The sequence below is a fragment of the Moschus berezovskii genome, chromosome 2 (genome assembly GCF_049115385.1).
Source record: "Moschus berezovskii isolate FMDL1 chromosome 2, NW_MosBer_1.0, whole genome shotgun sequence".
Lineage (NCBI taxonomy): Eukaryota > Metazoa > Chordata > Mammalia > Artiodactyla > Moschidae > Moschus > Moschus berezovskii.
Window position 1 is genome coordinate 125,660,153 of NC_142461.1, and position 15,908 is coordinate 125,676,060.

The 15,908-nt window shown below is 39.5% G+C and overlaps 1 non-coding gene across 1 annotated transcript; it reads right to left on the bottom strand.

Moving 5' to 3' along the window:
- Positions 1–14,223: 14,223 nt before the first annotated feature.
- On the bottom strand, positions 14,224–14,358 carry LOC129538745 (small nucleolar RNA SNORA16B/SNORA16A family). Its single transcript, XR_008682288.2, has one exon. It is a non-coding gene; the product is annotated as a small nucleolar RNA SNORA16B/SNORA16A family (small nucleolar RNA).
- Between the last annotated feature and the right edge of the window lie 1,550 nt (positions 14,359–15,908).

A 15,908-nucleotide genomic window follows, 5' to 3' on the forward strand; every position in this document is an offset into this window, starting at 1 on the left:
GGCTGGCTGAATGGATACAAAAACAAGACCCCCATATATGTTGTCTACAAGAGACCCACCTCAAAACGAGGGACACATACAGACTGAAAGTGAAGAGCTGGAAAAAGACATTCCACGCAAATAGAGACCAAAAGAAAGCAGAAGTACCAATACTCATATCAGATAAAATAGACTTTAAAACAAAGGCTGTTGAAAGAGACAAAGAAGGACACTACATAATGATCAAAGGATCAATCCAAGAAGAAGATATAACAATTATAAACATATATGTACTCAACATTGGAGCACTACAATATGTAAGACATGCTAACAAGTATGAAAGGGGAAATTAACAATAAACACAATAATAGTGGAAGACTTTAATACCCCACTCACACCTATGGATAGATCAACTAAACAGAAAATTAACAAAGAAACACAAACGTTAAATGATATAATAGGCCAGTTAGACCTAATAGATATCTATAGGACATTTCACCCCAAAACAATGAATTTCACCTTCTTCTCAAGCGCACATGGAACCTTCTCCAGGATAGATCACATCCTGGGCCATAAATCTAGCCTTGGTAAATTCAAAAAACTTAAAATCATTCCAAGCATCTTTTCTGACCACAATGCAGTAAGACTAGATCTCAGTTAGAGGAGAAAAACTATTAAAAATTCCAACATATGGAGGCCGAACAACACGCTGCTGAATAACCAACAAATCAGAGAATAAATCAAAAAAGAAATCAAAATATGCATAGAAACAAATGAAAATGAAAACACAACAACCCAAAACCTGTGGGACACTGTAAAAGCTGTACTAAGGGGAAGGTTCATAGCAATACAGGCATACCTCAAGAAACAAGAAAAAAGCCAACTAAATAACCTAACTCTACACCTAAAGCAACTAGAAAAGGAAGAAATGAAGAACCCTAGGGTCAGTAGAAGGAAAGAGATCTTAAAAATTAGGGCAGAAATAAATGCAAAAGAAACAAAAGAGACCATAGCAAAAATCAACAAAGCCAAAAACTGGTTCTTTGAGAGGGTAAATAAAATTGACAAACCACTAGCCAGACTCATCAAGAAACAAAGGGAGAAAAACCAAATCAATAAAATTAGAAATGAAAAGGGAGAGATCACAACAGACAACACAGAAATACAAAGGATCATTAAGAGACTACTATCAGCAATTATATGCCAATAAAATGGACAACTTGGAAGAAATGGACAAATTCTTAGAAAAGTACAACTTTCCAAAACTGAACCAGGAAGAAATAGAAAATCTTAACAGACCCATCACAAGCACGGAAATTGAAACTGTAATCAGAAATCTGCCAGCAAACAAAAAGTCAGGTCCAGACAGCTTCACAGCTGAATTCTACCAAAAATTTAGAGAAGAGCTAACACCTATCCTACTCAAACTCTTCCAGAAAATTGCTGAGGAAGGGAAACTTCCAAACTCATTCTATGAGGCCACCATCACCCTACCAAAACCTGACAAAGATGCCACAAAAAAAGAGAACTACAGGCCAATATCACTGATGAACATAGATGCAAAAATCCTTAACAAAATTCTAGCAATCAGAATCCAACAACACATTAAAAAGATCATACATCATGACCAAGTGGGCTTTATCCCAGGGATGCAAGCATTCTTCAATATCTGCAAATCAATCAATGTAATACACCACATTAACAAACTGAAAAATAAAAACCATATGATTATCTCAATAGATGCAGAGAAAGCCTTTGACAAAATTCAACATCCATTTATGATCAAAACCCTCCAGAAGGCAGGAAGAGAAGGAACATTCCTCAACATAATAAAAGCTATATATGACAAACCCACAGCAAACATTATCCTCAATGGTGAAAAATTGAAAGTGTTTCCCCTAAAGTCAGGAACAAGACAAGGGTGCCCGCTCTCAGCACTACTATTCAAAATAGTTTTGGAAGTTTTGGCCACAGCAATCAGAGCAGAAAAAGACATAAAAGGAATCCAAATTGGAAAATAAGAAGTAAAACTCACTGTTTGCAGATGACATGATCCTCTACACAGAAAACCCTAAAGACTCTACCAGAAAATTACTAGAGCTAATCAATGAATATAGTAAAGTTGCAGGATGTAAAATCAACACACAGAAATCCCTTGCATTCCTATACATTAATAATGAGAAAATAGAGAAATTAAGGAAACAATTCCATTCACCGTTGCAACGAAAAGAATAAAATACTTAGGAATATATCTACCTAAAAAAAACAAAATACCTATATATAGAAAACTATAAAACACTGGTGAAAGAAATCAGAGAGGACACTAATAGATGGAGAAATATACCGTGTTCATGGCTTGGAAGAATATTGTGAAAATGAATATATTACCCAAAGTAATTTTTAAGTTCAATGCAATCCTTATCAAGCTAACAACGGTATTTTTCACAAAGCTGGAACAAATAATTTCACAATTGGTATGGAAATACAAAAAACCTCGAATAGCCAAAGCAATCTTGAGAAAGAATGGAACTGGGGGAATCAACCTGCCGGACTTCAGGCTCTACTACAAAGCCACAATCTTCAAGACAATATGGTACTGGCGTAAAGACAGAAATACAGATCAATGAAACAAAATAGAAAGTCCAGAGATAAATCCATGCACCTATGGACACCTTATCTTTGACAAAGGAGGCAAGAATATTCAATGGAGAAAAGACAATCTCTTTAACAAATGGTGCTGGGAAAACTTGTCAACCACTTGTAAAAGAATGAAACTAGAACACTCCCTAACACAATACACAAAAATAAACTCAAAATGGATTAAAGATCTAAATGTAAGACTAGAAACTATAAAATTCCTAGAGGAGAACATAGGCAAAACACTCTCCAACATAAATCACAGCAGGATCCTCCATGACCCACCTCCCAGAATATTGGAAATTAAAGAAAAAATAAACAAATGGGACCTAATTAAAATTAAAAGCTTCTGCACAGCAAAGGAAACTATAAGCAAGGTGAAAAGACAGCCTTCAGAATGGGAGAAAATAATAGCAAAGGAAGCAACTGACAAAGAATTAATCTCAAAAATATATAAGCAACTCCTGCAGTTCAATTTCAGAAAAATAAACGACCCAATCAAAAAATGGCCAAAGAACTAAACAGACATTTCTCCAAAGAAGACATAAAGAGAGCTAACAAACACATGAAAAGATGCTCAACATCACTCATTATCAGAGAAATGCAAGTCAAAACCACAATGAGGTACCATTTCACGCCAGCCACAATGGCTGCTATCCTAAAGTCTACAAGCAATAAATGTTGGAGAGGATGTGGAGAAAAGGGAACCTTCTTTCACTGTTGGTGGGAATGCAAACTAGTACAACCACTATGAAGAGCAGTGTGGAGATTCCTTAAAAAACTGGAAATAGAACTGCCATACGAGACAGCAATCGCACTCCTGGGCATACACACCAAGGAAACCAGAATTGAAAGAGACACATGTACTCCAATGTTCATCGCAGCACTGTTTATAATAGCCTGGATATGGAAGCAACCTAGATGTCCATCTGAAGACGAATGGATAAGAAAGCTGTGGTACATATACACAATGGAGTATTACTCAGCCATTAAAAAGAATACATTTGAATCAGTTCTAATGAGGTGGATGAAACTGGAGCCTATTATACAGAGTGAAGTAATCCAGAAAAACACCAATACAGTATACTAACATATATATATGGAATTTAGAAAGATGATAATGATAACCCTGTATACGAGACAGCAAAAGAGGCACAGATGTATAGAACAGTCTTTGGGACTCTGTGGGAGAGGGCAAGGGTGGGATGATTTGGGAGAATGGCATTGAAACATGTATATTATCATATGTGAAACGAGTTGCCAGTCCAGGTTTGATGCGTGATACAGGATGCTCAGGGCTGGTGTACTGAGATGAACCAGAGGGATGGGATGGGGGTTCAAGATGGGGAACATATGTACACCTGGGGCAGATTCATGTCAATGTATGACAAAACCAATATAATAATGAAAAGTAATTAGCATCCAATTGAAATAAATAAATTAAAAAAAAAAGAGAACAGTGTGTTCAGTAAGTAGAGCTCGGAAAACTGGACAGCCATATACAAAAGAATGAAACTGAACCACTACCTTATACTGTACATAAAAATCAAAACAGATTAAAGACTTGAACGTGAGACCTGAAATCATAAAAACTAGAAGAAATCATAGGCAATAAGCATCTTGACATCTGTCTTGGTTATGACTTCTTGCATTTAACACCAAAAACAAAGACACCAAAAGCCAAAATAAACAGCTGGGACTACATCGAACTAAAAAAACTTTCATGCAGCAAAGAAAACTATCAACAAAATGAAAAGGCAGCCTATGGAATGCTATAAAATGTTTGCAAATCATATTATCTGATAAGGGGTTAATATTCAAAATATATCCAGAACTCATATAATTCAAGAGAAAAAAAAAGATTTTTTTAAATGAGCAAAGAATCTGAATAGACATTATTTCCAGAGAAAATATAAAACTGACTTAACAAGTACATAAAAAGGTGCTCAGCAACACTAACATGCAAATCAAAACCACAGTGAGATAATAACCATTCTAATAGGTGTGAGGTGATATCAAAGACAAAAGAATAACAAGTGCTGATGAGGGTGTAGTGAAAAGGGAAGTCTCATCCTCTGATGGTAGGAATGAACATTGCCACAGGCACAATGGAGAATGGTATGGAGATTCCTAAAAATTGAAAACAGAATTACTGTATGATTCAGAATTCTTCCTCTGTGTATTTATCTGAAGGAAATATAAACACTTAACTCAAAAAGATATCTGCACCCCCATATTCATTGCAACATGCATTATTTATATTAGATATAAAATGGAAGTATCATTCTATATTGTTAAATTGCTAAAATTCATTTGCCAATAATTCAGCTGTGATAAGAATTGTCTAGAACTTGTATTCATTTTATACCTCAAAAGTAGTAGCAGATGATAAATAAATTAGCAACTTTTATAATAGTTCAGTTCAGTCACTCAGTCATGTTCGACTCTTTGCGACCCCATGAATCACAGCACGCCAGGCCTCCCTGTCCATCACCAACTCCTGGAGTTTACTCAAACTCATGTCCATCGAGTCGGTGATGCCATCCAGCCATCTCATTCTCTGTTGTCCGCTTCTCCTCCTGCCCCAATCCCTCCCAGCATCAGAGTCTTTGCCAGTGAGTCAACTCTTCGCATGAGGTGGCCAAAGTATAGAGGTTCAGCATTAGCATCAGTCCTTCCAATGAACACCCAGGACTGATCTCCTTCAGAATGGACTGGTTGGATCTCCTTGCAGTCCAAGGGACTCTCGAGAGTCTTCTCCAACACCACAGTTCAAAAGCATCAATTCTTCAGTGATCAGCTTTCTTCACAGTCCAATTCTCACATTCATACATGGCCACAGGAAAAATAATAGCCTTGACTAGACGGACCTTGGTTGGCAAAGTAATGTCTCTGCTTTTTAATATGCTATCTAGGTTGGTCATAACTTTCCTCCCAAGGAGTAAGTGTATTTTAATTTCATGACTGCAATCAGCATCTGCAGTGGTTTTGGAGCCCAAAAAAATAAAGTCTGACACTGTTTCCACTGTTTCCCCATCTATTTCCCATGAAGTGATGGGACCAGATGCCATGATCTTTGTTTCCTGAATGTTGAGCTTCAAGCCAACCTTTTCACTCTCCTCTTTCACCTTCATCAAGAGGCTTTTTAGTTCCTCTTCACTTTCTGCCATAAGGGTGGTGTCATCTGCATATCTGAGGTTATTGATATTTCTCCTGGCATACTTGATTTCAGCCTGTGCTTCTTCCAGCCCAGCGTTCCTCATGATGTATTCTGCATATAAGTTAAATAAGCAAGGTGACAATGTACAACCTTGACGTACTCCTTTTCCTATTTAGAACCAATCCGTTGTTCCATGTCCAGTTCTATCTGTTGCTTCCTGACCTGCATACAAGTTTCTCAAGAGGCAGGTCAGGTGGTCTGGTATTCCCATCTCTTTCAGAATTTTCCACAGTTTATTGTGATCCACACACTCAAAGGCTTTGGCATAGTCAGTAAAGCAGAAATAGATGTTTTTCTGGAAATCTCTTGCTTTTCCAATATCCAGCAGATGTTGGCAATTTGATCTCTGGTGCCTTTGCCTTTTCTAAAACCAGCTTGAACATCTGGAAGTTCACGGTTCACGTAGTGATGAAGCCTGCCTTGGAAAATTTTGAGCATGACTTTACTAGCATATGAGATGAGTGCTATTGTGCGGTAGTTTAAGCATTCTTTGGCATTGCCTTTCTTTGGGATTGGAATAAAGACTGACCTTTTCCAGTCCTGTGACCACTGCTGAGTTGTCCAAATTTGCTGGCTTATTGAGTGCAGCACTTTCACAGCATCATTTTTCAGGATTTGAAATAGCTCAACTGGAATTCCATCACCTCCACTAGCTTTGTTCATAGTGATGCTTTCTAAGGCCCACTTGACTTCACATTCCAAGATGTCTGGCTCTAGGTCAGTGATCACACCATCGTGATTAAATTGGTCGTGAAGATTTTTTTGCACAGTTCTGTGTATTCTTGCCACCTCTTCTCAATATCTTCTGCTTCTGTTAGGTCCATACCATTTCTGTCCTTTATCGAGCCCATTTTGCATGAAAAATGGTGTCTCTAATTTTCTTGAAGAGATCTCTTGTCTTTCCTATTCTGTTGTTTTCCTCTATTTCTTTGCATTGATCGCTGAGGAAGGCTTTCTTATCTCTCCTTGCTATTCTTTGGAACTCTGCATTCAGATGCTTATATCTTTCCTTTTTTCCTTTGCTTTTCGCTTCTCTTCTTTTCACAGCTATTTGTAAGGCCTCTTCAGACAGCCATTTTGCTTTTTTGCATTTCTTTTCCATGGGGATGGTCTTGGTCCCTGTCTCCTGTACAATGTCATGTACCTCTGTCCATAGTTCATCAGGCACTCTATCTATCAGATCTATTTCTCACTTCCACTGTTTAAATATAAGGGATTTGACTTAGGTCATACCTGAATGGTCTAGTGGTTTTCCCTCAGTTCAGTTCAGTTCAGTCACTCAGTCGTGTCCGACTCTCTGCGACCCCATGAATCACAGCACGCCAGGCCTCCCTGTCCATCACCAACTCCCGGAGTTCACTCAAACTCATGTCCATCCCGTCGGTGATGCCATCCAGCCATTTCATTCTCTGTCATCCCCTTCTCCTCCCGCCCCCAGCCTTTCCCAGCATCAGAGTCTATTTCCAGTAAGTCAAATCATCGCATGAGGTGGCCAAAGTATTGGAGTTTCAGCTTTAGCATCAGTCCTTCCAATGAACACCCAGGATTGATCTCCTTTAGAATGGACTGGTTGGATCTCCTTGCAGTCCAAGGGACTCTCAAGAGTCTGCTCCAACACCAAGTTCAAAAGAATCAATTCTTTGGTGATCAGCTTTCTTCACAGTCCAACTCTCACATCCATACATGACCACGGGAAAAACCATAGCCTTGACTAGATGGACCTTTGTTGGCAAAGTAATGTATCTGCTTTTTAATATACTATCATGGTTGGTCATAACTTTCCTTCCAAGGAGTAAGCGCCTTTTAATTTCATGGCTGCAATCAACATCCGCAGTGATTTTGGAGCCCAAAAAAATAAAGTCTGACACTGTTTCCACTATTTTTCCATCTATTTCCCATGAAGTGATGGGACCAGATGCCATGATCTTTGTTTCCTGAATGTTGAGCTTCAAGCCAACCTTTTCACTCTCCTCTTTCCCTTTCATCAAGAGGCTTTTTAGTTCCTCTTCACTTTCTGCCATAAGGGTAGTGTCATCTGCATATCTGAGGTGATTGATATTTCTCCCAGCAATCTTGATTCCAGCTTGTGCTTCCTCCAGCCCAGCGTTCCTCATGATATACTCTGCATAGAAGTTAAATAAGCAAGGTGACAATATACAGCCTTGACGTACTCCTTTCCTATTTGGAACCAGTCTGTAGTTCCATATCCAGTTCTGACTGTTGCTTCCTGACCTGCATACAGGTTTCTCAAGAGGCAGGTCAGGTGGTCTGGGATTCCCATCTCTTTCAGAATGTTCCACAGTTTATTGTGATCCACACAGTCAAAGGTTTTGGTATAGTCAATGAAGCAGAAATAGATGTTTTTCTGGAACTCTCTTGCTTTCTCCATGATCCAGCGGATGTTGGCAATTTGATCTCTGGTGCCTCTGCCTTTTCTAAAACCTGCTTGAACATCTGGGAGTTCACGGTTCACATATTGCTGAAGCCTGGCTTGGAGAATTTTGAGCATGACTTTACTAGCGTGTGAGATGAGTGCAATTGTGCGGTAGTTTGAGCATTCTTTGGCATTGCCTTTCTTTGGGATTGGAATGAAGACTGACCTTTTCCATTCCTGTGGCCACTGCTGAGTTTTCCAAATTTGCTGACATATTGAGTGCAGCAGTTTCACAGCATCACCTTTCAAGATTTGAAATAGCTCAACTGGAATTCCATCACCTCCACTAGGTTTGTTCGTAGTGATGCTTCCTAACGCCCACTTGACTTCACATTCCAAGATGTATGGCTCTAGGTCAGTGATCACATTATCGTGACTATCTTGGTCATGAAGATCTTTTTTGTACAGTTCTTCTGTGTATTCTGCCACCTCTTCTTAATATCTTCTGCTTCTGTTAGGTCCATACCATTTCTGTCCTTTATTGAGCTGATCTTTGCATGAAATGTTCCCTTGGAATCTCTAATTTTCTTGAAGAGATCTCTTGTTTTTCCTATTCTGTTGTTTTCCTCTATTTCTTTGCATTGATCGCTGAGGAAGTCTTTCTTATCTCTCCTTGCTATTCTTTGGAACTCTGCATTCAGATGCTTATATCTTTCCTTTTCTCCGTTGCTTTTCGCTTCTCTTCTTTTCACAGCTATTTGTAAGGCTTCCTCAGACAGCCATTTTGCTTTTTTGCATTTCTTTTCCATGGGGATGGTCTTGGTCCCTGTCTCCTGTACAATGTCACGAACCTCCATCCAGAGTTCATCAGGCACTCTATCAGATCTAGTCCCTTAAATCTATTTCTCACTTCCACTGTATAATCATAAGGGATTTGATTTAGGTCATATCTGAATGGTCTAGTGGTTTTCCCTACTTTCTTCAATTTCAGTCTGAATTTGGCAATAAGGAGTTCATGATCTGGGCCATAGTCAGCTCCTGGTCTTGTTTTTGCTAACTCTATACAGCTTCTCCATCTTGGCTTCAAAGAATATAATCAGTCTGATTTCTGTGTTGACCATCTGGTGATGTCCATGTGTAGAGTCTTCTCTTGTGTTATTGGAAGAGGGTGTTTGCTATGACCAGTGCGTTCTCTTGACAAAACTCTATTAGCCTTTACCCTGCTTCATTCCGTGCTCCAAGGCCAAATTTGTCTGTTACTCCAGGTGTTTCTTGACTTCCTACTTTTGCATTCCAGTCCCCTATAATGAAAAGGACATCTTTTTTGGGTGTTACTTCTAAAAGGTCTTGTAGGTCTTCATAGAACCGTTCAACTTCAGCTTCTTCAGCATTACTGGTTGGGGCATAGGCCTGGATTACTGTAATATTGAATGGTTTGCCTTGGAAATGAATGGAAACCATTCTGTCGTTTTTAAGATTGCATCCAAGTACTGCATTTAGGACTCTTTTGTTGACCATGATGGCTACTCCATTTCTTCTAAGGGATTCCTGCCCACAGTAGTAGATATAATGGTCATCTGAGTTAAATTCTCCCATTCCAGTCCATTTTAATTCACTGATTCCTAGAATGTCTACGTTCACTCTTGCCATTTCCTGTTTGACCACTTCCAATTGTCTTGATTCATGGACCCAACATTCCAGGTTCCTATGCAATATTGCTCTTTACAGCACCGGACCTTGCTTCTATCACCGGTCACATCCACAACTGGGTATTGGTTTTGCTTTTGCTCCATCCCTTCATTCCTTCTAGAGGTATTTCTCCACTGATCTCCAGTAGCATACTGGGCACCTACCGACCTGGGGAATTCCTCATTCAGTATCCTATCATTTTGCCCTTTGATACTGTTCATGGGGTTCTCAAGGCAAGTATACTGAAGTGGTTTGCCATTCCCTTCTCCAGTGGCCGAGAGGAGCTACCCCATGTCCAATAGGTGGTGGCTGCGAAGGCACAGGAGGGCCGAGAGGAGCTACTCCACGTTCAAGGTCAGGAGGGACGGCTTGAGGAGATACCCCTCATCAAAGGTAAGGTGCAGCGGCTGCGCTTTCTTGGAGCAGCTGTGAAGAGATATCCCACGCCCAAGGTAAGAGAAACCCAAATAAGACGGTAGGTATTGCAAGGGGGCATCAGAGGGCAGACACACTGAAATCATAATCACAGGAAACTAGTTGATCTGATCACATGGACTGATCTGATCACGTGGTTTTCCCTACTTTCTTCAATTTCAGTCTGAATTTGGCAATAAGGAGTTCATGATCTGAGCCACAGTCAGCTCCTGGTCTTGTTTTCGCTAACTGTATAGAGCTTCTCCATCTTATAATACTTAGAGGGTATAATAATAGATATTATGGAAATCTTAGAAGGTAGTCTTTATTATTTTACACGTAAGATAGCTTTACTTATCAAGAAAGCAACTTTTCATTTGAAAGGTGCTACTCAAAGAATTTTTATGACTTCATAATCAAATCCCTTATGATTATACAGTAAAGGTGATAAATAGATTCAAGGGACTAGATCTGGTAGACAGTACCTGAAGAACTATGGACAGAGGTTCGTAACATTGTACTGGAAGTAGTGACCAAAACCATCCCCAAGAAGAAATGCAAGAAGGCAAAGTGGTTGTCTGAGGAGGGCCTTACAAATAGCTGAGAAAAGGGAAAGGAGAAAGGGAAAGGTATACCAAACTGAATGAAGAGTTTCAGAGAATAGCAAGGAGAGGTAAGAAGGCCTTCTTAAGTGAACAATGCAAAGAAATAGAGGGAAACAATAGAATGGGAAAAACTAGAGATCTCTTTAAGAAAACTGGAGCTATCAAGGAAACATTTCATGCAAAGATGGGCACAATAAATAAAGGACAAAACTATCAAGGACCTAACAGAGCAGAAGAGATTAAGAAGAAGTGGCAAGAATACTCAGTACTGTACAAAAAATCTAATCTATCTAATGACTCAGATAACCATTGATGGTGTGATCACTCACCTAGAGCCTGACATCCCGGAGTGTGAAGTCAAGTGGGCCTTAGGAAGCATTGCTATGAACAAAGCTAGTGGAGGTGATGGAATTCTACCTGAGCAATTTCAAATCCTAAAAGGTGATGCTGTTAAAGTGCTGCCAGCAAATTTGGAAAACTCAGCAGTGGCCACGGGTCGGGAAAAGGTCAGTTTTCATTCCAATCCCAAAGAAAGGCAATGCCAAAGAATGTTCAAATTACTGTACAACTGTACTCATTTCACATGCTAGCAGGTTTCCCTGGTAACTCAGCTGGTAAAGAATCAGCCTGCAATGCAGGAGACTCAGGTTTGATTCCTCGGTCGGGAAGATCCCGTGGAGAAGGGATAGGCTACTCACTCCAGTATTCTTGGGATTCCCTGGTGGCTCAGTCAGTAGAGAATCCATCTGCAACTGGGAAGACCTGGGTTCGATCCCTGGGTTGGGAAGATCCCCTGGAAGAGGGCATTGCAAACCACTCCAGTATTCTTGCCTGGAGAATCTCCATAGACAGAGGAGTCAGGTGGGCTATAGTCTATGGTGTTGCAGAGTTAGACATGACTGAGCGACTAAGCACAGCATAGCACTTGCTAGAAAGAGTATGCTCAAAATCCTTCAAGCTAGGCTTCAGCAGTATGTGAACTGAGAACTTTCAGATCTACAAACTGGATTTAGAAAAGGCAGAGGAACCAGAGATCAAATTGCCAACATCCACTGGATCATAGAAAAACAAAATCTACTTCTGCTTCATTGATTATGCTAAAGACTTTGTGTGGATCACAACAAACTGGGAAATTCTTAAAGAGATGGGAATACCAGACCACCTTACCTGCCTCCAAAGAAACATGTGCAGGACAAGAAGCAACAGAACTGGACTTGGGACAATGGATTGTTTCAAAACTGGGAAAGGAGTATATCAAAGCTGTATATTGTCACTATGTTTATTTAACTTATATATGGAGTACATCATATGAAATGCTGGGTTGGATGATTCACAAGCTGGGGTCTAGATTGCCAGGAGAAATATCAACAACCTCAAATATGTAGATGACATCACTTTAATGGCAGAAAGTGAAGAGGAACTAAAGAGCCTCTTGATGAAAGTGAGAGAGTGAAAAGCTGGCTTAAAACTCAGCATTCAAAAAATGAAGAGCATGGCATCAGATCCCATCACTTCATGGCACATAGATGGGGAAAAAGTAGAAAGTGTCCGATTTCATTTTGGGAGGCTCCAATTACTCCTTAGAAGGAAAGTTATGACCAACCTAGATAGCATATTAAAAAGCAGAGACATTACTTTGCCAACCAAGGTCCATCTAGTCAAGGCTATGGTTTTTCCCGTGGTCATGTATGGATGTGAGAGTTAGACTGTGAAGAAAGCTGATCGCTGAAGAATTGATGCTTTTGAACTGTGATGTTGGAGAAGACTCTTGAGAGTCCCTTGGACTACAAGGAGATCCAACCAGTCCATTCTAAAGGAGATCGATCCTGGATGTTCATTGGAAGGACTGATGCTAAAGCTGAAACTGCAATACTTTGGCCACCTCATGCGTCGAGTTGACTCACTGGAAAAGAGTCTGATGCTAGGAAGAATTGGGGGTGGGAGGAGATGGGGACGACAGAGAATGAGATGACTGGATGACATCACCGACTCGATGGACATGAGTTTGAGTGAACTCCAGGAGTTGGTGATGGACAGGGAGGCCTGGCGTGCTGTGATTCATGGGGTCGCAAAGAGTCGGACACAACTGAGTGACTGAACTGAACTGAACTGAAAATCACTGCAGATGGTGACTGCAGCCACAAAATTAAAAGACGCTTGCTCCTTGGAAGAGAAGCTGTGACAAACTTAAAGACCGTGTATTAAAAAGCAGAGACATCACTTTACCAACAAAGATCCATTTGGTCAAAGCTATAGTTTTTCCAGTCATCATGTATGGATGTAAGAGTTGGACCATAAAGAAAGCTGAGTGCTGAAAAAGTGATGCTTTCAAACTATGGTGCTAAAAAACACTCTTTGAGAGTCCCTTGGACAGCAGGGAGATCAAACCAGTCAACCCTAAACATTCAAAGGAAGCACTGGTGCTGAAGCTGAAATTCTGATACTTTGGCCACCTGACACGAAGAACTGACTCATTGGAAAAGACCCTGATGATGCTGGGAAAATTTGAGAACAAGAGGAGAAGGGGGTGACAGAGAATGAGATGGTTAGATAGCATCACTGACTCAATGGACATTAAGTTTGAGCAAACTCCAGGAGATAGTGAAAGACAGGGAAGCCTGGAGTGCTGCAGTTCATGGGGTCGCAAAGAGTCTGACACAACTTAGCGACCGAACAAGAACTTCTTTTTCTCTGTTAAGTCCCTATGATAGACTTCCCTGAAACAACTTAATCAGAAGTAACATCAGGCACCAGTAGATGGCAGTGAGAAATAAGCAGAGACATTCTGAGTATTTCTTTCTTTTTTTTTTATATCTGTGAGTCTTTCATTGGTCATTTATATGCCAGGTAGCAGCATCACCAAAAACAAAAACAGCTGTTTCCACCTGAAAGTGCCCCCTGTCTTCATTTGCCTTTTTGTTTCTCTCCCAACTCTGTAGATCCACGTAGATGAAGACCGCTTTACCGGCAACAGGCCTTATTCTAAAGCATGGCTCCAGCGACAAGCTGGTGTTTTCAGTTACTTCAGTATCAGGCACTGCCAGTTAAAAAACGGGGCAAACTGGTCCTGAGGCCTGCATTCCATCACTGTCGTGTCCTCTGCACTCACCAGAAAGGTCAACATCAGTCATGCTGGAACCTTCTTCTGCCACAACCACATCTGCATCTGCATACTGGTTCTTGGCCTCTGCAAGCCACTTCTCAAAAGCCTTATTCTTTCAATGAAACATTTCTGGTGGCCTCTGAAAACGTTGTCAGTTCTAATAATGGTCTCTGGTTGTACCTGAGAAATGGCAAGTACAATGGGAACTCTTTTCCTGAAATGTTACAGATCAGTTACAGCAAACAGAACGGCGACCGTCAAGGAAAACTGTCACTTTGGGCTCCTTTTTGACCACAGCAGCTATATGGAAGCAGCTGCAGCTTCGATAAGGGCCACTGAGTATTTCACTACTCAGAAAATTCTGTTCTACTCCAGTAAGGAAGGAGAATTCACAGTCTATTTTATCTTTGTTTTACACCAAAAATCCTGAGTATCAGTCACATACATTTGACTATGAGAAATTGCAAAGAATCTAACACTACTTTGCATCTAAAAGTTTATAATCTAGTATAGAAACTAAGACTTAAATACTCAGACATGTGTATGATATGAAAGAATAAGTTTTAAGATAGTCATATAGGCACTTATACTATAGACAAATAAACATATATACGTATATTGAGGCTCAGTGATTCCCATTCATGAAATATGGTACCTAAATAACAGTGTACATGAATTACTTTTAAGAAATCACAAAACATTAAAATTATACTAAGACCTTAATTTTTAAAATATTAATTCGTTTTCTGGTGACACCTTGCAGCATGTAGGATCTCAGTTCCCCAATCAAGGTCGAACCTGCTCCCCTTGTCTTGGAAATGCAGAGTCTTACCCACTGGACCACCAGGGAGGTCCAATACCTTAATTTTTTTTTAAATTCAAAGCCTCTTCAGGATTTTTGGTGTTTTAATACTGCTTTAATTCATGAAATAAGAAGCTCAATGTTTGGATAAAAACAGCTGCTCTCTGATCTAAGAAATGTGTTTCCTGGATTCTACTTTTGGTTCAACTACTTACTACAAGTTTGGACAAACTGCTTTCTCTCTTTGTACCCTGATCAACTCCTTTGCTAAATGGTAAAACCATCTCTTCTATCTACCTCATCGGGTAGTTGTGTAGACAAAATGAGATAACATGTTTTTTAAAAAACTATGCAGGCAACAGAAATTAAGAATGTGAGAAATTTTGTAGAACAAATGACATAGTTTCTTTTGAAAGGATAGCAAGAAAAATACAGAAGGAAGAGTAACCTATAGATTAAAAGAGATGTTGGAAAGAGGGGCTTTTGAGTCATATTAGCCAAAGGCAATGTGTGGACTTTATTTAGATTGTGATTTGAAAAAAGAGGCTGCAAAATAATTTATGAAACAGTGGGGAATATCTAGAACACTGAGTGGATATTTGATATTAACTAAGTATTCTTCCATGAGAGAGAAATATTGTTTTCAGGTATGCTAATGGTATCTACAAACTGATATGTCCAGGATTTTCTTGAAAATAATTCAGTGACTAGGATGTGGGGGAAAACAAAACAAAACCAAAGGCAAGGAAATTAATAATCCAGAGGCTGAAAGTGGTTGTCAAACAAAACAAGATTGGGATATAGTATTAAGTGTTGGAGCGGAATAATAGATAAATAGAAATTGAATTAAACAATATTTAATTAAAAATTATATTTGAAAATTTCTATAATAAAGTATTTAAATAACTAAGGTTAATTTTTCAAAAGCAAAATACTGTCTTTATAACTAAGATATTATTGAAATCTTAAGCAGAACCCCAAGTGACAAATTTATAGTCATTTGTTTGCCAGATATAAATCAGTTTGCTGTGTTAGGGAAAGTAGGAAAATTACTACAGGATAAAGATGGAGTTGGCTGGCACTAA